The sequence below is a fragment of the Anastrepha obliqua genome, chromosome 3 (genome assembly GCF_027943255.1).
Source record: "Anastrepha obliqua isolate idAnaObli1 chromosome 3, idAnaObli1_1.0, whole genome shotgun sequence".
In the NCBI taxonomy this organism is placed as follows: Eukaryota; Metazoa; Arthropoda; class Insecta; order Diptera; family Tephritidae; genus Anastrepha; species Anastrepha obliqua.
Genome location: NC_072894.1, coordinates 77,319,005 through 77,346,726, shown reverse-complemented (window position 1 = coordinate 77,346,726; position 27,722 = coordinate 77,319,005). Strand labels below are relative to the sequence as shown.

At 34.7% G+C, this 27,722-nt stretch overlaps 1 protein-coding gene across 5 annotated transcripts in view; it reads right to left on the bottom strand.

Moving 5' to 3' along the window:
* The window catches only part of LOC129241111 (formin-J), a 165,250-nt gene extending 147,179 nt beyond the window's left edge, over positions 1-18,071 (bottom strand). The window contains exons 1-2 of one of the 5 annotated variants that reach the window (XM_054877282.1): positions 17,817-18,071; positions 16,972-17,422 (exon numbers count right to left, since the gene is read on the bottom strand). The gene's annotated coding sequence lies outside the window, so the exon portion shown is untranslated. Of the gene's footprint in view, positions 1-16,971 lie in introns of all 5 variants that reach the window. The other 4 variants (XM_054877281.1, XM_054877283.1, XM_054877285.1 and 1 more) reach the window with 4 other exon arrangements.
* Between the last annotated feature and the right edge of the window lie 9,651 nt (positions 18,072-27,722).

Sequence of the window (27,722 nt, the reverse complement as noted above, 5' to 3'; positions counted from 1 at the left end):
AAAGGCATATTTAAAGGTAGGATCATTTAAATAAATTTCGATGTTTTTTCCATTAGTAATATGACAGGCAAGCAATAACATCAATCAACAGTCACAGCAACATAGTATTAGGCTTATATCTGATTCTAGATTGAAAAATATTGGAGAAAATGAGAACGGAGGGACATTGCGGCCTAAACATATGTTTTACATTCAACATCGCGTTTTTAACACCCACTACTAAATCACCTTCAGACTTTATTAAGTAGAGTTAAACGGTCTTTGTTTCCATATTCGTAGTAGTACAGTAAAAGGATCGATCAGCTATAAAATTTCTGAAGAAAACCAGTCAAAATCAAAGCAAAAGCCAGATGCAAGTATTCACATAAAATGTCTTAAAATGTGTTGGCATTTTGTGTCTGTAGACAGATCTAATACGAATACAGTCCATTAGGACAGATGACCTTAACCTTAAGTCGGCCCTATCCAACCGAGCTACGCCCTTCCAAATAAATCTGATCTAAGAAAGCAAATACATTATTAGTCCATCAGAAAGATAAAAAGCAGCTGTGTAGAAGTGATAGTTGAGTACTACTCTGCTTATTGTATGATCATCACAGTTATCCGAACTTAACGTGTTTAACTTATCACAAATGTTCCTTCTGAATTCATTATAAAGCATTCTTCCCAATACGAAAGAGACTTGGCTTAAAGGGAAGCTGATCCTGGCATATCTCGAATAATATATTTTAAACTATTGTCTACTATATACATACTATTGTCAGGACAACTCAGGTCTGGTCCTCGCCTACTCCGCATGAAATCAAATAAAGTTTTAACAGTTCAACTGAAGTTATAAACTGGCGGTCACTCAGGGGTCACACCCTCTATAGTCAAGTAAGTACCGTAATTATGTGCTGGAAAACAGGATTTGACAAAAAATATTAACTTATTAATAAGCAGTGGCGCAATAATCATCAAAACATTAAAAATATGTTCAAAATACAAACTGTTGACGAGTGATAAAAAAATAAGTATTTTTACTTCGGAGAAGTGAATGCAAGACAAAAGAGCAATACTCATTCCCCGCATGCTCGTCATTGTTTTGGTTTAAAAAGCAACGGAAATTAGGGAGACCTTTGAAGAACAGTTTGAAGTTTAAGTAAATGTAGAAACGATATGCAGATGGCTTCGTAAATACAGCGAAAAAGCCACTTCTCACACAAAAAAAAGAAAGCCCAACGACCGGAGTAGGCTGAAATCGGACTGAAATGTAATGAAGAGATTAGATTCAATTTACCATGCGCCGACAATCCTCCAAACATGAGACGACTTTCTTGCGAGAGGTATATGATAAATATACTCGTGAGTACAATCAAGCATCCTCAAAGCCAGAGTCATAAAGGTTTTTTATTTGCTTATCGAGGAAGAACAATATGTCTAGCTTTCCGAAGACGTATTTAGGGATGACGTGCTAATTTTGAAAGTTTCGATCAATAAAATTTTCTAAAAATATTTTTTATACTTATAAGTATAATTAAATATAACATCAATTTACATTGCGCCGCTGTTATTTATTTTTTTTTTTTGCTTTATATATTAATTAGCGCTTACACTCATTTTGGGTATTTGGCCGAGCTCCTCTTCCTATTTGTGATGTGCGTCTTCATGCTGATTTAAGCCGACTCCGAACGGCAAATGGTTTTTATGAGGACATTTTTCATAGTACTCGGAAGTTTGCCATTGCCTCCCATTTTTAAACCTGCCACATATTTCGCCCTTAAATTACATTAAACACAAACTAAGAAAATTTTAAATACGCGAAATTGTAGTGATGAGTTGTGAGTGACGGTCAAAAACACTTTATCGCACATTAAGAAAGAAATATTTTATATAATGATGTTATATGACATTTTTAAATGAAAGTTACGAGCGTCAAAAAGCTTGAAAAATCATTGTAGTTTGCCTTTGGTACGATTTATTCGGCGGACCGCTAACTGATATTCCATAAATATTAAGGCGGGTCGATTTAAAAATCGCTCATTACTCTGTGAGAATCGTATTCTAGGGATCAAAATAAGAAACTTTGCCGAAGGAACCATGCCTCTAAAACGAATTCTGATGTCCCCCAATTTGGGTCGAACGAAAAATCCCACTTTGACCCATTTAGAGTGCTGCAATCGAGTCCAAATGTATGACCGACCCCCACTAACTTTGGACGACCGATCCACCCATGCCAGTGGCACACCCCCTGGAACTCCCCTAGGGGGTTCCCCATACAATCATTTCAAAATATCACCATTTTTGGCCTTTACATGAAAAAAGAAACTAAAAAGTTCGACCCAAATCGGGGGACATCAGAATTCGTTTTAGAGGTATGGTTCCTTCGGCCAAGTTTCTTATTTTGATCCTTAGAATATGATTTTCACAGAGCAATGGGCGATTTTTTTGCCTCCCCACAAATCGACCCGGCCTAATAAATATGTATGTTAATATTTATATAATTCCAAATCTTGAACCATCATCCCAAATGCCTATTACGCACACCTACAAGCTCGCAACCAGGTTTATTTTTTCAGAGGTAGTGTTGTATAAAATCCTCTCTTTGAATACCCTTGGTTTCGCACATGCACACCCAGTAAAAAAAGAACATTATTTGTATTTGCTGAAATATTGCTTGCTTTTTTGTACGTTTTTCTTCAAGTGCACTCACTCTATTATTATTCCCATATTGTATTCTCGTACCTGTATTATGTATTTATGTACTGTTGTTACATTGGGTTGCTTCTTCCTCGCTATTGCCTCGGGTGCCGCGGCTGTAGCTTTGTAAAGTAGTATATTCAACTCTGTGCTGGCTCTTTAACCAAACTCGTATAATAACGTAATTTACTTGCCGTATTTATGTATTATTGTTCAATAAATAAAGTTTTGAATGAATTGTTCACGCGTTGATTTGCATACCAAATAATTGCATTGCATCTGTATTATTGTGCACTCGTATTATTGCATAAAATATGATGTGCTTCAAAGACAATAGCCTTATGTACATTCAGCAACATGAATAAATACGTGAAATATGCAGTAAGTGCCATGCTGTACTAGATGGCACGATCACTCATTTATTGCTATGCACCTCTATGTACAAGTACTTCAAAATATGTATGTATACATACAAAACTCATGAGAGGCGGTGATTTTAGTGCAAACATAGCAATAAAATAAAGTACGTCTAGCCAGTGAGTAGGGCCAAGTAACAATTAAAAGGCATGTCTTAGAAGGAACTGGGCAAGCATTTTTACAAGCTCGTTTATTTTCGCAGCATTTGAAGCAAACGAAATGTAGCAGTAACAGAATAACCATACACCATGTCCTTAATTTTGCACAAATCTTCGCCGTATATAAAAAAGATGCCGAAGCTATAATAAAAATCTTGACCTTTTAGATCAGTTCTTTTGGATTAGCCATAACTTTCAAAGGAACAGTTGCCACTTTCGACTCACCATTTCTCTGCGCGCCTGCGCGAATAATTATGTAGTATGTGAAAATGTTGTGACTTTGTAAGCGATGATCAAGCGACTTTGTTTAGCCGCTTAGCACACAAGGGATATGCCTGAATTAAGTAGCGATATTTTTTTATTATATTTTACATACTTTGGGCGCAATGCTTTGAAAAGCAGTGAGATTACATACAAATTTGAGCGACATGGGTTTGGAGCAGGACGCTTGTCTTTTCACCGTCCTATGGAAGAATCAAGCCATTTTGCATACTTTCAAATCAATGCAGTTATATAATAGATTGTCAAAACAAAAATAATGTAGTTAGTTTCAAGGAAAATTCTTTGGCTTTATTCACTACTCGCTAGGTGTTGGTGAATCAAAATAAGCTAGTAAATAATTCAACTTATATTAGTTTGGCTGATTTATTTTCATATTTTTCTCAGCTCATGTATAACTCACGCAAATTTTTACATAATTTAGGAAAATTTCTGTCAAATATGCCATAACTACTGAATTCCATCCGTCCTTTATTTTTAAATTTTGGAATCAAATTAAAGCAATAAATACAAGTACATAAAATAAAAATCATTGTTTCAGCTCGTATAATTCTGAAATATAAATATTGGAGGTCAAGTTGAAGGATCAAATAGGTGGCTGCACTTTTCTGAGTGCAAAAGTTGAGCCCATCCCTTCACTAAAATGGCCGGCGGAAACCAAAAAAATGTTCACACTTGTCTGCATATTTACAACCGTGAAATAAGAATCGATTGAAGCAGCTCTAATGGCACACTGAAGCTTATGGTCAGGTCTATTTGAGGGTGAGAATTGTACCTGACGTATCGACGTATGTGTTTCATAGAATTTTAGTCTGAACAGATATGAAATGTTTGTACTAAATTCAGTAAATAAATGAAGTAATATTATATGTAAAATAAATGAAATGAGAAGATATGAGGAAAATAAAATAAAAAGAAAAGAAATACTTTAATTTAATGAAATGTTAATAAAACAAAAAAAAAATAAAGCAAATTAAGGCGGCCGCCGTAGCCGAATGGTTTGGTGCGTGACTACTATTCGAAAAATGAAAGAAGAAAAAGTTTTTTTCTAATAGTGAACGCCCCTCGGCAGGCTATGGTAAGCCTATGAGTGTATTTCTACCATGAGAAAATCTCCTCATAGAAAATATCTGCTGTTCAGAGTCGGTTTAAAACTTTAGGTCCCTCAATTTGTGGAACAACATCAAGACGCACGCCACAAATAGGGGAAGAAGCTCGGTCAAATCCCCAAACAAGGTGTAGGCGCCAAATTAAATTAAATTGAAGTAATTTAAAATAAGCCAAGTTAAATTAAATAAGTTAAGGTTAAATAAAAGAAATAATATTATAGAGATATACATCAAATTAGATAAAATGAAATAATATAAAAGGTTTATAATAAAAAAATAATAATAATTAGAAAATTATAAAATAAATTAATGGAAATTAAATAGAAATAGGAAAATAATTTATATTAAATAAAGGTAAGTATAATAAAAATAATATTATGAATATAAATCAGTTAAAATAAACTAAAATGAATAAAATAAGTAAAATTAAACCAAGACAAAAATTGAACTAAATAAATAGTTAGGTGGTTTAAAAGAAAACCAATTTAGATAAAATAAAGTTAAAATAAAATAAAGTAAAGTAAAATAGAAAGAGAAATAAGAAATATAATCAAATGAAATAAAAAAATAAAAATATAATGTAAGATTAAAGAAAAATAAGTAAAATTAAATAAAATAAAATAAAGTAAAATGAATTAAATTTTAAATTTAGTGAATTAAAATTTAAATTTTTTTAAAGAGAATAAAATAAAAGTAAATTAAAATAGTATAAATAATAAAATAAAATAAAATTGAATTGAATTAAAATAATATAAATATTATATAAATATAAAAATTTGATACAGTAAAAAAATAAATAAAGAAAATAGAAAATATGTAGAAAAATAAAGATTAATAAAATAAAATAAATTTAAAACACAAAATGAAATAAAATTTCACGAAACAAAGGTAAATAAAATAAAACAAATTAAAGAAGATGAGCTAGCTACTATGAAAAATTTTTGAACACATTTTCTTTCAATTAAAAACAAAACGCTTTTAAAAGCACGCCTGTAAAAACTTAACACTTCACAAGAAAGATGTTGGTTGTATTAGTTTCCTTCGACAATATCCACTGTGCGATATTCTCTTATAATCACACAACTCTTTCAAAGGCAAATGTTACTGTAAATAATACCGAACGCTGGTTTATATCATGCACACTGTAGTTTTGTAAAGAGTGTTCCATTAAAACCACCTGTTTTGAATTAGACTCAATTTGTTGTGTCGATCGCTTTACGTTATTGCTTAAAGTTTAGTCGTAAGGAATCACATCATATAACGCCATTGCATTTCTCTCTTTGATACTTAAGAATGTAGCTGAAAATCAACATCTCAATAACATCAATTTATTGAATTTTAACTGCAGGGTCCGGCACTCGAAGTGTAACCAATTAAAAATCCCATAATTTAGTTTGGAAAATTACTTTCACTTACTTCAAAGTATGTTCGGAATATTATTTTTTAGCCCTTCTTGGCTCACTCGGGCTTTGTGAGATGGTGGCGAGTCCTGTTGAAACGTCCATGGTCTGCCACCGAAATGTTTGTTTGTTTTTGACTCAAATTCTCGTATGAACGGTCGGTCAAATGAACCATATCGTTTTGGGTCTTTACGAATTGCTCAATTTGAAAAATTTTCACGTCAGAAAACACAATGTTCAGATATTGACCGCTTTCGGCCAAGCCAAGCAACTCCTTCGCTCTCTCAAGTCTGAGTTGTTGCTACATTGGTCTGAAATCATGCGCTTTTGGATCTTGTAAGGCTTGACTTTGAGATCATTTTTCAGTATGCGGCGGATGCTACGGTCAGATATTTTCAGTTCTTTTGCCATTTGACTGGCACACTCAGTCTGAAGTTGGTTGCACTTCGAGTGCCGGACCCTGTAAATAATTGCACTGCTGATTAATTTGTAAGTAAGAAGTGAGAGCGCCAACTCATCCACCGACATGTATGACCGATTTCTGGACTAAAAATCACAGTTTAAGTATGAATGCATATTTGCCTAATTTGGTTTAATGTATATTTGAATTTTTGGTAAATATGTATTTATCGATAAGTGTTTTTTAGGCGAAGATGTTTTAGAAGCCAGAAGGCTTATAGCGATATCCTGAAGAACTGCCCTAGCATACCTAGCCTACACTGATTTAACATGATTTATACCCTCGCAATCACTTTATTGGGTGGGACGTGAATTATTTGAAATATCATAAATTAAATTAGTTTTTGAGAAATTATTTTTGTTTTCATTTTCCAAAAGAACAAGACATAGATAAACACGACTTTAAGGTTTTGAATTTATTATTAGTCCGTAACAAAAATAAAGTCGAATTTTCTTCTAATCAGATATGGCGAATAGCTGCTGTTATGCTTTTTTTATACGAAGATCAGCTAGCGGTCTTTCTTGCATACTTAACTAATTAATTTTTGGACAACAGTAAAATGTTAGCTTACGACAACCAACAATCGAATTAAGCCACATTTTGCCAAACTGAAATCATCTAACATTTAGTAACTAATTTTTTTTTCGTCTATTTGCATTGTGTATAAATATTTATGTAGCTTTCTCTTGCCTTAAAGCTTTTTATAATTTATTTATGCGTTTCCAAATAAGTACGTTCAGATGCTTTCCATGGAGCAATGTACATAAGTTTATATTATATAAAAAAAGTTGGTTAAACAAGTAAGGAAGTGCTACCCACATTTTACTACAATTTAATTTAGACTTCCCTGGAATCAAACAAACTTATAGCGAATAAGAAATGAAAGCATTTTTGTTAAGGTTTATTTACATTTAACAATTAATTTTGCTTTTTATCCGTTCTTAATATTGCTTACGTTTTACATAAACGATTATAGGTGCCGCACCACAACGCCATAACCATAACCGTAGCCGTATGTACTATTGTATTTTGATTTTTCTCCGTAACCGTGAGCAGTTGACTTGCTTACTTACTTGACATTTGTTTCAATATTTGCGATAAAAGTTTGAATATTAGAAATGAACGATGAAAAATTGATTGACAGCTGTTACGGCATGACTAGCCGACAAGTGCTGTAATGTTACGGCTATGGCGTTATGGCTACGGCACCATTAATTGCAACTTTGCTCTCATTTCCTTATCTTATACTCATAACGAGTACAGATATCGAATACATGCATGTAATTCTACTACTACAATATTTATGAGAAGTGGGTGTGGTTCTGAGGCTAGGCAACCTCACGGGAGATGTTTTGTGCCCTTATGGGAAAGAGCATGGCTAAACGCCATTGACAGATTATAAAATGCTGTACGCCTTAGATAAGTTATTTCAGTAGCCGTTGATCCTTGCATATTTATAGGCGCACAAGCAAGCGAATGAAATAATAAACTCGCTTAGACAGTGGAGACAATATTAAAAATTTGCTGCTTTCGATTCACCGACACATACCGGGTAATGAAAAAAATATAAAATTTCCCTTGAATCTAATTTTGCATATAATTTGGCAGCACTGCATTATTTTCTTTTTGATAAACAGTTACTTAAGTGCATTACTTTTCAAAGCGTCCCATCTGAAAGTATGCCAATGGTTTAATCCCGACATGGGATGGCCAAAAGACAAGCGTCCTGCTTCTAACCGACATGTGGCTCAAACTGTAATTTCACTGCTTTTCAATTTCACTGCTGCACGAAGTATGCAAAATATAGTAAAATTTCGATTCCTGAATGCCTAATTGTTGTTCAGTTATTGATGTTGAAGGCAGTTCAGCAAACACTTTGCGCTCCTGCAGCAGTATTTTCAATAGAACGGCCATTTTTTGGTCTGTCAGTCCTTTTTCTAACCTCGACAAATCCATTTTCCTAAAATTTTTTCACCAGCCTTTGAATTATCGAGTCATTCAATTGATTTTTCGTCCGAAATATCAAAAAAATCTCAAACTTTGCGATATGTTGTTCTTAAAAATCGACTATTTTCACAATAAGTTTCAATACCATGATTTTAACGCGTTATTTTATCATGTAAAAGTGTACATCTGTCTACTTTTCGAATGCCTAAAATGAAAACTAAACTAAACTACTCACATCTAGGCGTCACTTTTGAAGACTCTTCACTTGACGTTTGTGAACTAAGCGAATAGAAACAGAGTGACCACTAAATGGTTGTTGGTACTGCACAAAAATTGTCCGCATGGCGAGCAGAGCAGTGATGAATCGAAGGCGGCAATTATATATATGCAGAGGACTTTTCCTGGCACCGCATATTCTAAGTGGCCTGGAAACTGCTGCAAAATTTACAAATTCGTTTAAAAAATACATTGCGTATCCTTCGTGTTCCCATTATTTTTAACTCCACGCTATCAATTAGTTGTGGACTTGAGTAGGTTTTTTTTAAGGGTCTAAGGTTATTGAAATATTTAGTTTAGGACTTAAGTAGGATTTTTTTAAGGGTCTAAGGTTCTTATTGTAATTAAACAAAAAAAAAAAACACAATGTTCGCATGTCTTTTAATACCCTGCAGGAGTTTTGTTTATGAGCTTTCAATATCTTTAATTTTCTTCGGTACCACATTTACTCTTGACAATATTTTATTTAAATGTTAAAGTATTTTATTATATTTAATTATGTGGATATTTACTTAAATTGTATTGCAATACTGATGCGGAATTATTATTCGAAATCCAATTAGGAAGAACAAAGAAATTAAATATTGATTTTTGCAACATTTTCAACTTCCTATTCATGTTTAAGTATAGACAATCCACCTTTTGCCGCACTTTTTTTCGCGAAACACGTATTTCCTTTTTAAAATCGGCAAATTGACAAAAGCAGAAAGTTTTGCTGACAAACATGACATATACAAATAACAACAACAATAATAATAACAAAAAATGCTAATAGTTACTCCACCATATTTGGCGAATGACTTTGAGGGTTGTATGCGTAAGTGGCAGAACCAAAAACAACTACCATACAACTGTAAAGAGTGGAAAGAAAACGACTGCCACAATCGGCCAAAGGCGAGTATTTGTTGTTCTTGTTGTTACTGCTGTCATATATATATATGGCTCGAATTAGACAGTTTTGGCAGCTTTTAACTGTTTTCGAGCCTACATACGATCGATTGATTTGATATAAGACTGCCAGCCATTTGTGGAGCGAAAGAAACGGCATCTGCTGTTGCCACTTTGAAATTTCAAATTCGAAATTCAAATTAATGTGCCAAAAATTAGTTTAGAGAAAAAGGTACCTCGAGGATTAAACATACACATACACACGTTTGTATGTATGAATAAGCTAACATCTGACATTAATTACGCGAAGGTGATCGAAAAAGGAAAAGGAGACATGAAAAAAACATTCTTATTAAATTCGTGCTAACTGATTTTTAAGCTGCCAGTTCTCGACTCCTTTAGCTGATACCAAATATAAATGCGGAAAACTATGTATGTACATATGTATATCTTGACGTGCTATGTTTGTTCTGTTTATTGTTTGCTGGTAGTGTGCAAAACATATACAAGTTGATTTATGCAGGCGGCTAAAGCATCAAAGACACATTCTAGGAATTCCGGTTAACTTTCGTGCTAACATTTCGAACTTTTTCAGCGTCTGATCAACAAACGATCGCGCTGCTCTTCTTTTACATCATCAATATAATTTTGGAAGTTAAGTCGATTTTTTGTTAATTCCTTTTTCGTTTTTATCGCTGAACTTCAGTAACTAAACGTTGCTTTCGTTAATTTATGCACTTGTTTGCCTTCTACATATTTGCTGAATTTAGGGCAAATCGAATGCATTTTGAAACACAAGACCACCATTTTATATTTTTCTAGTATTTTGGAGCAAGTTTTTTTTTTTAGGTTATCAACCGATTAATTTGTGATTACCGTTTTGTTAATGGTTAGATACTTGCCAACGTATTTTTTTACAAGAAAGTGAAATTGTGTCACACAAATAGTAAAGTTGTAAACATAAATACTTAATTGTAACAAAGCCTTATCATTAGTGTTAATCAAACACATACATCCATACATATTTTATTTGAGAGTATCCCGCTGTCTTGCTTGATTAAGAACCCGTCTCCCTAGCAAAAAAACGATTGGATTTTCTTGCCTGCTTTCTTATCATTTGGTGTTTTACTAGTTGTCAGCCAACTAAGCCGTATATTCACATTCTATGCTTGATAAACCCGAAGTCGCGGGATTGTGTTTCGGGTTCCCGAAATCGTACTTTGATGAATGCAAGAAAGTCCAATTTCGGTATAAATTCTAGGTTTTTTAAAGCCCCGCACACATTTTACGTAAAAGTATTACACTTCAGTTTCCGCTTCCGGAACACTGGCTTGCAACACGCGTACCCTCGAGGAACGAATGGGATGAAGATGCAGTCATCTATACTAAATCAAAAATTAGGAAGTGAGCTATACACGCAAGAGCCTGCACTCAACAACACTTTTTGGCTCTTTGACTAACGCAATATTTTTCAAGTTGAGCTCACAGCGCTAGAAAAAATTGGAAATTCTACACTCAACTTGCAATCAGATACTCTTCACTAAGATGCTAAAAAAGCACTAACACAGCTCCGAAACCTCATTTAGGACAGTGCTCGAATACAGAAAAACTCTAAACAAACTGAAGGCTAAGAATTCCACTACAGTCCAAATATTCCCGAAAATACAAAGTTCAAATATTCCAAGAAAGTCAGCAGAAAAATTGGCAGGAAAGGGAACGTCCCTGTAAAATATTCATAGCACTCCAGACGGCAGGCGAACCGCATAGAAGTTGTATTGTAACTTTTGACCATATGTGAAGTCTGCAATAGGTAAGGTTAGGTAACGCTGGTTGATCAGTAAAAAGATCTCACTTAGACCCCTAGGATCCATTGTGTTGCCAGTGCTATGTATCTGAAGTCGAAGATATCAATTTATATAATTCATTACGATTCGCGAGTTTGAACAAATCGTTCAGCCTTTTGTCAGCAATATCCTTCAAAGATGAAAAATATGTTGATCCCAGACCCATTTGTCGAGTCCTTCAGAGAGCAGAGCAGTGGCAAAGCAGGTAATGAAGTTTGCAGCTCTGGTATTCCGAGTTCTTAGAATAATTTTGGCAGTTTTGTACGAAGTTGAGTGTTCCCATATCGACTACGTTTCCTAAATAAAAATAATAAATAATTGGCGCGTACACTTCTGTTAGGTGTTTGGCCGAGCTCCTCCTCCTATTTGTGGTGTGCGTCTTGGTGTTGTTCCACAAATGGAGGGACCTACAGTTTCAAGCCGACTCCGAACGGCAGATATTTTTATGAGGAGCTTTTTCATGGCAGAAATACACTCGGAGGTTTGCCATTGCCTGCCGAGGGGCGACCGCTATTAGAAAAATGTTTTTATTAATTTTGCTTTCAGCGAGATTCGAACCAACGACCTCTCAGTGAATTCCGAATGGTGATCACGCACCAACCCATTCGGCTACGGCGGCCGCCTACGTTTCCTACGCCATATATAATACGACGCTAGTTCCTCATTTAGTTCCACTTTCACTTAACTTATGAATTCCCAATAGGCTGATTCTGGTTCTTCGTGAATGTGGAATTTGTTATCAATACCACTCATTTGCTCGCCATGAGAGACGGCAGAAATCAGCCGTACAAAATACTGATATTTTATGGAAAATTTCTTACTAATTCAGAAAATGTAAAAAGAAAATGTTTTACCTGTGAAGAACTGCAAGCAGAAGTAAACAGTTTGAGCGACAAGGAGGCAAACCAAATGAAGAATTGGGCGTAAATATTGCATAAAAACAAACCTCTTATTTAAAATAGACTTTCACTAGGCTTTTTAGCACGTGTTCAACTCTTCTGCCTGTTGTTTATTTAAATAAATACCCAAGGTAGGAAAATTGCCCACAGAATATCAAAGGGTCAGGCAACGACAATCCATTATCTTATGTAAGAGAGTTTTCTTATGTAGAGGGTACTGGAGAGCAAACCGCCTAAATTTTTCTTCTCGATTTTTTAGCATTCCACAAAATTTTATAAATGTTTTTTATTTTTTGGAAATCGCTAAATTTTGACCCTAAGAAAGAACGGAATTTCTAAAGGACGTAAATTTCTTCATCTTTCTTCTATGAACAGGAGAGGACACTAAATCAATATCACTTACTATCTATTTCCGAGATATGATCTTTTGTATAAACATTGTTTTATTGGTAGGAATGGGGTAAAAAAACCTCTCGCAATTGGCAAAAAAACCCCAAATGTGGGTTAGCACGTCAAATCGGGCTTATATAAAGAAAGATTAAAGCCTTTTTTGAGCGCGTCCACCTACGTTATGTGACTGGTATTTGCCTAATGGTGATGCATAACAGTAGAATAAACTTTCCGGAGTACGATTTTGCCACAGCTGTCGTGTACGCTAGGATATCTAAAACATTGAACTTTCTCCACTGTCCTTTTTTATCAAGAATAAGTCGGAGAGTACTTGATTGGGTAGTGGACCCGAGTTCAAGAAGCTTTTATGAGTTTCTTCGCTCTATTGCGGACAAATGCGTTCTATTGATAAGAAACCGTTGCGACATTAGCAATGCAAAATGCTTGCTCAATGGTATAACAACGGGCTCTCTACGTCCAAGTGTGTCCTTTTTGGAGAATAAGGTAGCAAATGGTAATTCATATTATACATGATCGATACAGTTATCATTTTATTTCAATATCTTGAAGAGAGTCGGAAATAGTTTCGTAGTTTCGAGCCAGGGGAGCGTCAAATAAATTTCATTATTAACTTCGACAACTCGTTCGCATTATCTTCAAACTAATAAATAAATATAGTGCACGATTAAAAAAATCAGTATCTCGGTGATCATTTGAAAATCCCGAATTGCTGCCGAATTTATTGCTTTACAACCAACACAAATCAACCTGTCGCCTTATCTTAATTTATGCATTTGGTAGGCAGACTTTTCTAAATTACCTCACATTAAGCCTTTCAAGTATTGGTTGCCTGCTTTAACTTTTTTCTATTTGTGGATTTCGATAAAGCGAAATCAAAGTATGCTGGTTAATATTTCTTTCCATTCATGTACGTTATAATTAGCAAATTCTGGCAATGCTAATAAGTACCACCAAAAAGTAATCTGGCGTATCATACGCCTGGGGAATATTCTCTGCGATAATAAAATTGTTTGCCAATTGATTATGAAGTGCTCGCTTTATACTATACATATCTACGAGTTTAAGTGTGTGTACTACAATTATATTTAAGTAATCAATACACTTAATCTCACAGGCCCACTTGAATGCTCAAATTTGAGCTTTTTATCGGCGGGATGGATGCTTCTACTACTTAATGAGTATAAGTGTGTGGTTGTTGTACTGGTTTTCATACGCCACTTAAATGATTAGAGTGTTTCATTGTGCCTTTTGGCCTTTTAGCATTTTTTGTGTAATTTTCATTGGTATATGTATGTACAAGCATATGTTTTGCACGGATAAACATAAGTATGTATAAATACAACGTACGGGTATAGTTAAAAATGTTCCTGTAGAATTTGGGAATAGACTTAGAGTACTCTATAAACTGCACTGTAGACTATTGGAAGTGATCCAATCACATGCTTGGACCAAATACATGGAAAATTCTATTTAAATTTCACATTGTATATCTTAGCTTAGAACCACTTCTTCTCTTTTACATTACATAGAGATCAGGTGTAGGCCAAACGGACTCTTTTTTATGGAATTTATTTATTTTATTAATCAAACACACAACCATAAGTTACTTTTCAGTGTTTGAGCTAAATTCTTAAAGCTTAAAAATAACATTGCATATATAAGTGTTTTAGGGAAAAATATTTGATAAAAAAAAGAAGGCTGTAAAAAGGTGAAAGTAGGAGAGAAGAACAAGAAGGTATTAGAAGTATATATAAGAAGGAAGTATTAGAAGTATTATAGAGTACGTTTATATTAGCAACTTAGTGACCAAATAATGAACGAGGTCATTTTTAAAGCGTAATGTGCTTTGGATGGTCTTGATCTTTTCATATTTATTTGCTAATTTTGCTGTTTACGAATAGTATGCCGAACGTATGAATAGTACTATAAACCACTTCTCAAGTGTTGCCATCATTGTGTAGCTATTGACAGAGCCTCCCATGTCGGTAAGGTCAAGTGTAAGCAACGAAGCTAAGAACAATCCACACAACACAATTCGGTCGCAAGGCAGAAGATAGCGTCTATCAACAAGCTAGCGGTGGCCATAGCGAGCGTTCGTCTTATATAGGGTTTTCCAAACAGAGGTGTTATTTTGATATTCAAAGAAAAATGCTGTTTTTTAATATAAATGATCGGATGTTTATTTCATTATAAAGATGAAGGTATGCCGTTAATAGTGGAAAATAACATCAGGCAAATAACAGCCACGACCACGCTAATAGGACAATACCCTTTTCATGAAATTTTCCATAACCGAATTGCAAAGTGGCTGCCCTATGTCCTCGATAGCCTCACTAATTCTATCTTTGAGGTCTTGAATCTACCCTGAGCTGTTGGCGTAGACCTTCTCTTTTACGTGGCCTCAAAGAAAAAAGTCACAAGGTGTTAAATCCCAAAATCTCGGTGGCCAATTGTGATCACCTCTTCGAAAGATAACACGGTCCGGAAAATTTTCCTGTAAAAGATCAATGGTTTCCATGCTTGTGTGGCACGTAGCGCCGTCTTGTTGAAAATAATCGTTGTTCAGATCAATACTATCCAATTCCGGCCATAAAAAATCGTTAATCATCTCTCAATAGCGCAATCCATTCACCAAAAACACCTGTTATTGGAAAACCCTATATCAAGCGGCTCGCTATATAAACGTGAATGCCCATAGGCCAAGTAGTACCTGTATGCTATCAAAGGTAGCAGCCCCCCATTGGACTAGAAAGCCTGGGCTAATTCCCCATCTTTTCGAAACAAACTGCTTACTGAGACCAGAACTGGCCCTACGCTTCAATAAGTAAAAAAGCGCATCAACGCAAGCTTCGCATGCATATCAAAGGATTAATGATTTTAAGCTAAGTTCTATATATTTTGTTACCGCCTACAAATGACATATGAGTTTATCATTTTGGAGGTTAATATCAGAAGTAGAGTTGAAGCCGCAAGTATATACAAAAACCCTATCGAATGAGTAGAATACGACTAGAAATTTCTGACGGCCTTGCTCTGCACTTAACGTATTCTTTCAGGTAAACGAGTGTTTCTTTACCAGCAAATCTTGTTTCAATGGTTTAAGTATTTAATTATTGTATTTTTCATTTTTATTTATTTGACAAAAAATATGGACTTGCCTTAGAAAATTAAGTAGTTCTAAAAGTGTCTGGTCACCACTGTCATTCAGCAATTTAGAGCCATTTGGAACATCAAATAGAGAAATAAACTGCAGAATTATATTAATATAATAAAAATGCATATAATAATAAATAATATACATAAAATATATATATAATGAAAAATTTAACTATCAAACTCATTGAATTTCAACTGATTGAATGCAAGAAAGCGAAACTGTGAAAATTGTACAATACAAAAACTGAATTTTGGTCTTGCACTGAGAAAATAGCTTCGCCATTTGACTACTTCGAAAATTAACAAAAAATCATAAAATTCTTTTTAAGTGCGATGTGTGATAAAGGACACAATTGTGGACCAAAATTCGTAGAAAATTCGTAAGACAACGTGGTAAAATATCTCCAACCAAGGACCAAGGAATAGCCGATAATTATCCAGGTGAATCGAATCCGCTGAAGGCCAATCGTGCTGTGCCTTGAAAAGTATACAACGATCACAGACGTTAAGTCGATTCGACGCCTATTTGAAGTGAAAACGAACGCATTTGGGGAGGAAAAAATGTCTCCTTCACCGGACGCAAAAACTCGCAGTCCCATTTTCGAAATTACTTGAATTCGTTTACTAATCACTCACTCAACAACTATTTTGAAAACCTATATAACCAATTTGGAGGGCGAAAAAAGAGGAATAGTTTAGTGAAGTATATCAAGCGTCATTTAACCCATAGAATGTGTCTTATTTAAATTTTCAGAATCAATTTAAAATGTATGCACTCTCTTTGGACATCTCTTTATATCTAATAATATTATTTAATATTTTCATATTTGCAAAAGCAATTACCAAAATTTCACACAACACTAAGCGATCAATAAATATTTAGATAAACTTTTTTCTATTCTTCTAATAAGAGGATAACTTAGCACTTGGTTAAATTCAATTATGTATGATAACAAAACACGGGCTGGGCTTTTTTGGTGGATTATAAACTCAAATATAAATACATTGGTGTATGTATGCATGTGTGAATATGCAAATAAAAACATACCGCGAAAATAAACGGCAAAGTTCTCGGTTGCCTTCAAAACTGAGAGGGCGCCACGTCGTAAATAAACTGCAGCCGCTGATCAACAGGTGGGCGCTGCGTCGCTGGCTGTTCTTCTTGTCGTACGTAGTGCGTAGTCTGGAGCGGAAGTGCAAATGTGCACTGCAAGTTGGCGCACAAATATAAATTCGCGTTTCACTACAAATATTTTCACTATTAGCTATGTATGTATGTACATATGTAAGAAATGCAGTTGTGCTGTTCTGAGTTACTCCTATATTGCAATTACACTTTATTCCTCAAACTAAATCAATCAATTGAAACATTTGTGGTGCATTGAGTTGGTCGTTGTTTACTGATGTTATATATTTTTTTGTTTTTATATTTATTTATCTTTATTTTTTTTTACATGTCGGCACGTTTTATATACCAGTTGTCTTGCTATAACTTTTCGCTGCAATTTGAAAATAAATTTGTGTAAAAAATTGTCACAGAAATTCTAGTTTTCGCTACCAGTTTTAAATCGACTTTATTTGTGTGTTTTGTTTTACTTTGCTTTACGTATGTATGTATGAAAATACGTAAATTTGTATGCATATATGCATTTATGTTTTGAATTCTAACCAGTATTTTTAGTCGCTGTACTCCACGCCTTTCGTTTTTGCATTGCCACCCACCAGGTGAGCCACAACAACTTATTGCTTAGAGCAGACGGTATTAGCAGCTGTTGGTTTTTTCCATATGCAAAAAAAAGTTTATTTAATTTCGTATTTGGTTAATGTACACTGTTCCTGTCGTTCATAAGTCTTAAAAATACTCAGTTTATAAACTCTTTGGCACTGATTTACCTTCTGAACACACTTACGCACATTTATGAGAACATATGCAAGTTATAGTCGTCGAAATTCAATTCGTATATACATATGTAAGCATGTAAGTTTATGCTCAAATGAATTCGTTTTCAATTTCGTAATGAAAAATTATGAATGGCACAAAAAGTAGTAGAGTTTTTTACTTTTTTTTATTATTAATAAATTACAATGGATCAGTTATAACGTGCGCATGCGCCACCATCCGCCCGACAAGATAGAAACGTTTAAACCAAAAGACCGCTCGTGAGAAACTAAACGAACTGAATCAAACGTTGGCTATTCACTGAGCAACTGCAATATGAACGCACTTGTTGATCGTGTTCGAGGTGCCGTTCGCTCCGTTTCGAGATTGGTTCAAATTTGTGTGGAGCGTAACGTTTGACTTGTTGATTTGTTAGTTTATCGCATAAGTGTACGTGTTAGTGTGTGTGTGTGTGTGTGTGCGTGAAACGGAAATAATACATTGCGTTCCAATAGAGCCACAAAGAATGCTACTCCACTTGGAGCCTACTGTTGAGCTGTGTATGTGTGTGCGTGTGTACATGTCAGTGCATTTGGCGCGTGTTTCGTTCCAAAGCTAATTTGGCTATACATAAAACAACTAACATTCCGTAGTGCTGTTTCTATTCCAGAGCTATTCAGTTGCTTGCTCAGAGAGTAGCAATCAGAATTAATTAATAGCTGTGTGGTGCCAGAACCAGAACCAATAAGCATCAACAATGCAGACGCTCAAGTAGTGGGGTAAAATAACAGAACTGAGAAATTTTGCAGTCTGAGCGACGAGGAAAGCTTTAGCGCGCCATTTGGGTACTTGAATTCTTTGGCAGTTGATGTGGGAGCTGCTTACGATGTTGTTTTGCAGTACTGCGCTTGTTGAGATTAAGGTGCTGTCAGAACTGGCAAATATTTCAAAAAGTTATTGCAAAAGAAGTTACACTATGTAAAAAAGTACTTTTTGAAAGTAAGGATACTGCGAATTGCTTGAAATGCCTGTCAAACTTAACATTTCGAAAATTAAATAATTCAAAGTGCATTTCAGTATATTATGAGCATTTCATATATTATAAAAATAAGTATTTCTTTCCAAAAAGTGACTTTCAGATTTACTTTTGAAACAAGTCCTTGGCTGATAATATTGCAATAATTAAAATATTTCGAGAGCAAAGAGATTGGCAAGAAAACAGTAGCCACGCTAAGCATATAAAATATTTCTTGAAGGTAAGTTTTTATTTCCAAAAGGATTAACTTTTTGTAATAACTTCAAAAGTAATGGTACTGCCAGAGTGCTTTTCGAAAGTAAATATACTGCCAAAGAAAGTTCTTTCCTGTCTGTCAATGTGAAAAAATTGTTAAATCAAATAATTGTGCAATAGAAAAATCAACACGCACACCACAAATAGGAGGAGGAGCTCGGCCAAACATCCAAAAAGGGTGTACGTGCCAATTATATATACAAATATGGCTCCATGTGACTTTTTCCTGTTTCCCAAGCTCAAGTTGCCGCTCCGTGGAAAACATTTTGAGACAATTGAAGTCATAAAAGAGAATTCGAAGAACACATTCGAGCTTGACTTGTTTACAGTAGCACAGAAAACAAACTATATGACATATCACGCTGAAATTTGCCATGTAAGCTGATAACAGTCCTACCAAAAAACAAAAAATTTATTTTTGCCATATGTCATCCGCGAACCGTTTTATTGATAACGTCTCGTTCATATTTGAGCAGAAGTTATATATATGGGGCATTCTTCGCCAACCGGACACCCCCATCTGCCCAGAATAGTTTTTATAAAAAAAATGTTTCCCTATGCCGAAATAAAAGCTTATGTCATGTACTTTAATTTGTCATCTGGCACTTTTTAAATATTCAAGATTGATGACGAATATTGACAAATATGTTGGAAAACACCAAAAAAAAATGAAGTAGTTTGTTAAGAAAAGTAGAGAGAGAGATTCTGGTGCAACGTTCGACTGTTTCATTAACGGTACAGAAATAATTTGAACAAATTATAGAAAAGTCTAAACGAATAAACTATTAAAAATAAATCTGTCAAACAGTTCTTTTTAGAACTATTATCGCATCTGTTGTCGATATCACTAAACTTCGTAAAACATTGTTTAACAGTTTTATTGACAGCACAAGTTCTGTATATGTCTTAATCGTTAAACTGTCTGGAGATTATTATAAAAAATTCTGAAAGAATAAATTAATATCTAATACCTGTCAAACAGTTCTTTTCAGAACTATTATCGCCTAAAAAATGTCGGGAAAATCGAGAAGAGATCGATGCATTAATCCCTTTAGAAAAGTAGGCCCATCTTGAATATTTAAAAAGTGCCACATGACAAATTAAAGTACATGACATAAGCTTTTATTTCGGCATAGGGAAACATTTTTTTTATAAAAACTGTTCTGGGCAGATGGGGGTGTCCGGTTGGCGAAGAATGCCCCATATATATATACTATATACTTATTCTAAGAACCCCCAGAAAAAACTAAAAAAAATTGTTTCTTAGAAGAAAACTTAGATAAGTATAATTCTGCCTAAAAATCTCAGTTAATTCCAATCAGTGGAATGTTGTTTTTGTAATCTGAGTATATATCTTTTTAAATGATTTTACCTCTCTTGTAATATAGAAATTTTTCTACTTATTTAACTTCACGTAAGTTAGGCCAAATCGGACTGTAAATACAATTTTTAGAAAGATCTCAATTTAAGTGCCGCGCAGCCGATCCAAACTTCTAAATTTTCTCATCAAAATTTCTCTGTAATTGAATTAACGGTTTGAGATTGCATACGTATATAGATACATGCAAACATTCATACAATTGTTTTTGTATGATATATAAGATTGAGATCGGTAATATATACCTCTTAAAGCTCTACGTTTTAATAATTCAAAGTACGGACAGAGAATGTTGGGCAGTGGCCTCATTATCACCCAGCGCTATTTCCTAGTAGCCAGTATCCCGTGATAGTTGTTTTACTTGGAAGGATGTACTATATATATGTTCTTAATTTATTTAGGAAATCTGTTATCTTCATTTTGTAATAATTAGGTGGACGACTTTTTACAAGCTCGTATATCTGACAATCCTTCCATAGCAAGTTAAAAAAACGTAATTGAATTATTTTCTGGATTAATTCGATAGAACATTACAGTTCCACCACAAGAGATTCATTAATAAAACCTTGTTAAGAGGGAAAAAGTTTTGTATTTTTTAAGAATCAAAGAGTTCAAAGTAGCTTTGTCCGGTTTGCTCTGTAAAATCTTCATTTTAACAAGCGTTCATTGTTGAACTTGTTAATAAATTTGAAATCACTTTCATCAAGACTTAGTTGTTTATGGTTTATAGTTCATAATAGTCTCGTTCGTGAATTTGTCCTTCCTAAACCCCTATTTTTGTTTTTTATGTTGGAATCAAATTACTTTTATGTTTTATCCTGAAGTTTTGTTTTTGTATTTTTAGGCGGTAAGATTTTGTAACCATAGACTCATTGAGTAAAATTAACATTTTCAATGAAATGAAAACTGTGTAATTAATTACTTATTTTTGCAAACTATAATAAGTTGTTCCAACTAAATATAACTAGAATTTAGTTATATTGAAGGTAAGTGTGTATTATTGTTTCCAAGTGCATGCCAATAAAAGATGCTTTGATGTTGTCTTTGACTGGCAACCGAAACAAGTTAGAAAAACGCTATTTATGTTAATCGACACAATTTGGAGTGGCCTGCACCACAAATTAACTTATATGATAATTAATCCAAATTAGATTAATTCCTTTTGCTAAATGAATCACCCACTCATTCACTCATTAATTGCTAATGAGGCCAATAAAAGTGATTTTTTGCTCCTGAAATAAAGTGTAAGAGAGACCTTTACTTTGAGTAGGTTCTGATGTGGTAGTGAATTAGAAGAAGAGATAGGCGCTCACTTTGCGTGTTATATTTTTGAGATTTTGAATGAATTGCAGCATAGGTATAACCCATTAAGTTTGAGTCGTTGCCGTTGCCATTTTTTTTTTAGGTAGGTGTCATTAATCTATTTAGGATACCCGTGATCTTTGCGGCTTTGGTAGCCACATGCCGCATCTGGGCCCAGAAAGTAAGCCTGCAGTCAAGTTGAATACCTCAGTATTTTACTACTTCTTGGGTCATTAAGGGCGTATCGCCTATTTGCATGCTAACCTCAAGTGGCATGTGACGTCGTGTCACAAGAATGACTTCGGTTTTATGTTTGGCGAGTTCCAGGCCGTGGTCCTCAAGCCACATCTGCGTCCTTATCATAACTTGGTTCAGCTTCCTTCTAGCGTCCTCAGTTTCCCACTAGATACGTGTCTTCTGGCATTTCTATGCTCAATATCTCGCCGTAGATCAGATTCCAGAGATCGATGCCGAGAATAGGTCTTTGAGCTGCACCAGACGTTATCGCTTTTGTTTTCTGGCCATCTATTGTGCCGTGCAACAGTTCACGCTTAACCAGTTGGCTCTGGAGAATCCTTAGCTGGTATGCAGATATTCGAAACCTTTCTCGAAATACCTATATATTGTTTATCCATCATAGATTGTTAAAGGTGTTTCGTACGTCAAGCGTTGCCAGAATGGTGATGTCCGTCGGGCAGTGGCGTCTGCGTTGAGCGCTGCTTACCACCTCCTCTATTGCGCCAAGGGTTGATTTTCCGCGTCGGAAACCGTATTGCCTTGCTGACAATCCTCCTGCTCTCTTAACAGACTCTGCAAGCTTGCACTGTATGAGTTGCTCAAGCAATTTCCCAGCGTCGTCTAACATGCAAATCGAACGCCAGGCTGACGGTTGCGCAGGGTCGCCCTTACCCTTTTACTGATCAGTGTCAGTTTCTGTATTTTCCACAGCTTGGGGAAGGTGCTTTGAGCAATGCATGCATTGTAAACGTCAAGCAACACATCTGGTCGGCTTTCAGCCACAAGTTTGAGAGCTTCAGCTGGGATGCCATATGGGCCTGAGCTTTGCTTCTTTTGAGGCTTCTTTGCCGCGGTTTTAAGCTCTTTCTCAGTGGAGGGTAGGAGCATCTCGTCATCTTGGGGGTCTCGGTCTCCGCACAGCATAGGACCACTTTTAGAATGAAAGAACGCACACGATTTGGGATCGGAGCTATGCGTCCAAAGCCTGCACGATAGCAACTAATAATAATAATAATTAAGCTTGAACACATGTGGAGCGAGGGGAATAGCTCCCCAGAATATCATCACCATCCTCCATGTCTGTTCCGATTTTTCTAACCAAGCTATGACAATTTCAGAATTAGATTTTGGCAAAATTTTCGCTTATTCAAGTTTAAACATATGTATTTAAAGAGTTATGAATACTGAGTTTTACAAGGAGGAGCGCACCACATGATTTATGTGGTCAGCCTTTTGACGAGCGACTTTCTCTTTTTCGGCTAAAAAAATTTTACTATTTTTAGTCAACAAGTGGTGATTCTTGATCTTGAAAAGAGATTTCTCTGATCGGGCTCTGCAAACGTTATCTTATGCCCAAATAAAAAAACCCTACTTGTGCACATTTACAGATGCGCAATATGCCTTTTCAGATGCGTGACAGAAGCCATGACAGCCTGTCACTGCACTGCAGGACTGTCACTGCATTTACCAAAAAATTTACCTGAATTGGTAGTAGCCGTTCGCAGAAACTTCTTTCCTCACCACAACTTTGTCAACAATCATACAACTTAAGTGATTTTAAACAGGTACAATTTTATGATCACTATCTTTATAAATTTTCATCGATTCACATTAAAAACTGTTTAGTCTGCGCTGCCGAAGCGCCCCGCTTTCATATCCTACCAAGGACTGTTAATCCACCATTACTTCCCAAAGTATTTCGTGAATGTTTAAAGGCAAACAACAACAGCTGTATTATATTTCTTGGCATACCCGGAATACATCTGTTTGATTGCAACAATAAAATATATTTTTAGGAATGATGCTCTCATAATTAATTTGTCTATATTGTATACTGTATCTATGTATGTATGTACGAGAAATGCTGTGCTCAGCTAGCCAGTTAGCAGCCAAGCTAGGGGCAATCTTATTAAGCGTACAACACGAATTTAACAGCACGCAGATGCAATTTGGCAACAAAGAGTAACAACTAAATCATAGCACAGTGTTGGGGAATCAACATTTTTTATATTGATTTTTTGCTCCCGATTTGCAGCCGAGAAAGCTGATTCATTTGTTTATTTTTAACCGAAATAAAGTAATGTAAAGTTCGTAAAATCGGTTTGGCATGTCTCATAATTTTAAATTATGATTTCAGTTGCAACTCAATCACTGCGGCCCACTTGATAAGCACCGGAAAAATACATGCATACACACATACACCAATAGAAAAATATGAAAAATGGGGTTTTAATTAAATTCGTTGTTGTAATAAAGATGACAAAATGATTTTCTATTTTCATACATATGTACATACATATATATGTATGTTGTTCTTGTAAGCTTTCGACGAATACTCATAGGCGTTGTAAGTTTGTATGTGTATACACATATACATACATACACATTTAACATATGCAGGCAAGTTTGCCGTTTAAAAAACATTCCATACATACATAAACATGTATACTCGTAGCATTCAAATGTCTACAAATTGCACTTACGCTAAAGTCCTCTTGTAGAAACTTTTCTGGCTACAGCCATAAGTAGAAATTCATTGAAAAATAGAAATTGAAGAATCCAACAACCATAAATCTTCAAATATCAGTGATTTGGCGATTTGCTTGATGGAAATCATTGATATGACCAGTTAGGCGTAGGAAAAGTTTTGTACGCGTCCAGATTCAATCAGCTTTGCATGCGACATATGTATTTATGTATGTATATATACATCGATGTATTATATGTACTTTGGATTTGCATTAGACTGCATACAAATTTGCGCAGAATATCTAACAGTTGCCGGTTTACCATTGGAATATGGGTTAAATCGACACCAGCCCACCAACATTACCGTTACCAACACTGTCACTGATTCTAGAATCTAGATGGTCGTAGCAAAAAATAATAGTATGCACAATATGTGTATGCCTACATACATATATTACAAATTTTTGAGCGGAGAATTGAAAGCTATGATTGAATAGATTTATTTCCTTGCCGCTAACTACGTCGAAAAAAAATTTTAATAAGCAGCATTTTCGCCAAGTTAAAGGTTGGGTATACTATATACGCATATCTTTACTTAATGAATTTCTGGATAAGCGATAGAGCGAGCGCCTCAAATCTTTTGAAAAAAAACTAAGAATAATAAGTTTTGTTGTAAATACAACCAAAGTGAAATATGCCATCTCTACATGTTATGTAAGTATGTATGTAACTTGTAAAATATATTTATGTCAACGGTTTATCCAATACAGTTCTTGAAGGCAATTTCCGAAGTAGCCTTCAAAGCGCGTAACGATTTTTATGCCTTGAATAGAAATCAATTTGATCCTTTCGTCGAAACAGTGCCACCGGATCGGCCTCTTGAGTTTAAGGAATACACAAAAGTCATAAGATTCTAAATCAGGTGAATATTGTGGGTACCACAAAATGATATTTTACTTATTTTAGGCTCAAAACATCGTCTAATATAGTTTGGTGTGACCAAACGTGGTGTAATCAATGGACGATTTTTAAACACCGCATCACTGATTTCCTTGACCACTCAGTTGATTCTGCAAGGAATCTTCCTTTGAATTGCTTGTAACACTTGTAACATTTTTGTGTGACATAACCAGATCATCGAAGGCGTTCTGCAACATTCTCAATAGGAGAAACTTCGTTCCGTAAACCAAATATAATGCAAAATCTTTGCTCAACAAAACCAAACATTACTTATAAACCTGCGCATTTGTGCCCAAGGGTATTGTAATTTTGTATGTAACCGCATAAAGGAAACGAGATAAATATAGAGGGTGAACCGAAAAGATAAACCTGTACACTAACGGTTTCATGCATTAGCTTTAAAAACGCTTAAAATTTAAAGTTTTAACCAAATGTAACTACAAGACTATTTCGTTTTCTTTCAATGTATTATCCAAAACTTCGAGAAAAAATCAAAAACTCCTTTTTCTGGGACCAAAAAAAAAACTGCACTTCCGCTAGGAACACGTCAAATGCATTTATTTAGTAAGCATCGCTAGTTATCCGTTACTATTTGCGTACTGTGATTATGTGTAATTTTTTAAATAATTAAAAAAATGGCGAATAATCAAATCTCAAAAACTATACAAGAGTTGATTATTAAACATTGGCAAGAAGACAGGAACTCTCGCGAAATATACGAAATTGCTAAAAAACCACACAACGGTACAGCATATCATTGCCAAGCGCAGAAAAATGGTGAAGTAGGAAAACAAGGTGGTAACGAAAGGCCCAAATGAATTTGCATATCTCAGGCATAAAAAAATTGCTCGTTGAATTAGAGCTCAAAAATGTAGGGTACTTTCAGAATTTTTGTTTTACAATAAAAAATGAAAAACGATGTTTACATTTTTTAGGCTTTTTATTTAACTGCTTTCATATACAAAATTGAAAAACAATTTTTATTTTTATTTTAATAATTTAAAAAATGGACCAGAAAAATTGGACCTGGATGGTGTTGTCTATTTTGGCGCTTCTATTTATCTGAAACACAAAAACCAATTACACTGTGTGACAAAAAAAAATTAAATATACTTTTATAGAGACCTAGTTCAACTTGTGGCTATAGAAAAACTAAAAAAATTAATTTTAATTCAATTACAGTCAAATATAGCGCATTTGACGCAAAATTAAATTTACTATAACAGTAGTGTACTAAAAAAAATCCTCAATATCGGATAATATCGTAAAAATTATGTCAAAGTTGAAAAAATAGAGAAAAAATAAAAAAATTCCAAATACTTCCGTCTACAGTCTCGTCAGTTGTCATTTCAGAAAAAATGTCAACACACTGTCAAAAAGGCTTGTTTTTGTTCTTTCGAACTAAAAAAGCAAATTCGAAATCGGATGGAAATTGGCGAAGTTAGGAGTTATTCTTCACATCAACCTACTGAAAAACGGTTTTATGGCCATAAAATGAGATTTTGGGGGTGTATTGGAAATTTCTCCTATACCATTTTTCTTAGTTTTACTATACCTACAAGTTGAACTAGGTCTCCATAAAAGTATAATTTCACTGTCGCACAGTGTTATTAATCAGTATGAATTTAGCTATGTCCCGTCCTAGAATAAAGAAAAAAAAAATTGGACAAAATGGTGCGGTTTTGAATTTGACACTCAAAAAATCGTTTTTTCAGTTTTTTAATCGAAAAAACACAAAAGAATTGAAATAATAATATGATTCTTCCTTGATGAAGAATTAAAATTTCAGACGATTCTGGCCGAAAAAAGTCGTTTCGAGATAAATGAGTTTTAAGTTTGAGGTACAGGAGCGCGCGGAGCGCTCTCTACCTAGTTAATAGGCTGTAGAAACTATAATATTGGGAATTTCTTCATGAAAATTTCACAGTATGTTTTTAAGACACTATAATTTTGGCATATCGAAAAAAACATAAAATCGATTTTTTGAAATATCTAGACCACCGGTCTACCACTTAAGGAGGACCCCAAAACTTGTACAATAGTTCTAGCTAAAACAAGTTGAAAGAAGCTGCCATTACAGAAGTACATCCTCAAACTGTGCGAAATTTTTTACATTCTCTTGAGTTTTGGGTCTCCCCTATACACCGATGGGTAGCAACCAAAATTATTTCCAAACGTTTACAATATGACAGAGACTATATCCATCACGATAATGACTTTTTTAATGTTAATTTTTTTAGTTTTTACAGATAGGTTAGGTTAGGTTTGGCAACCGCATCGCAC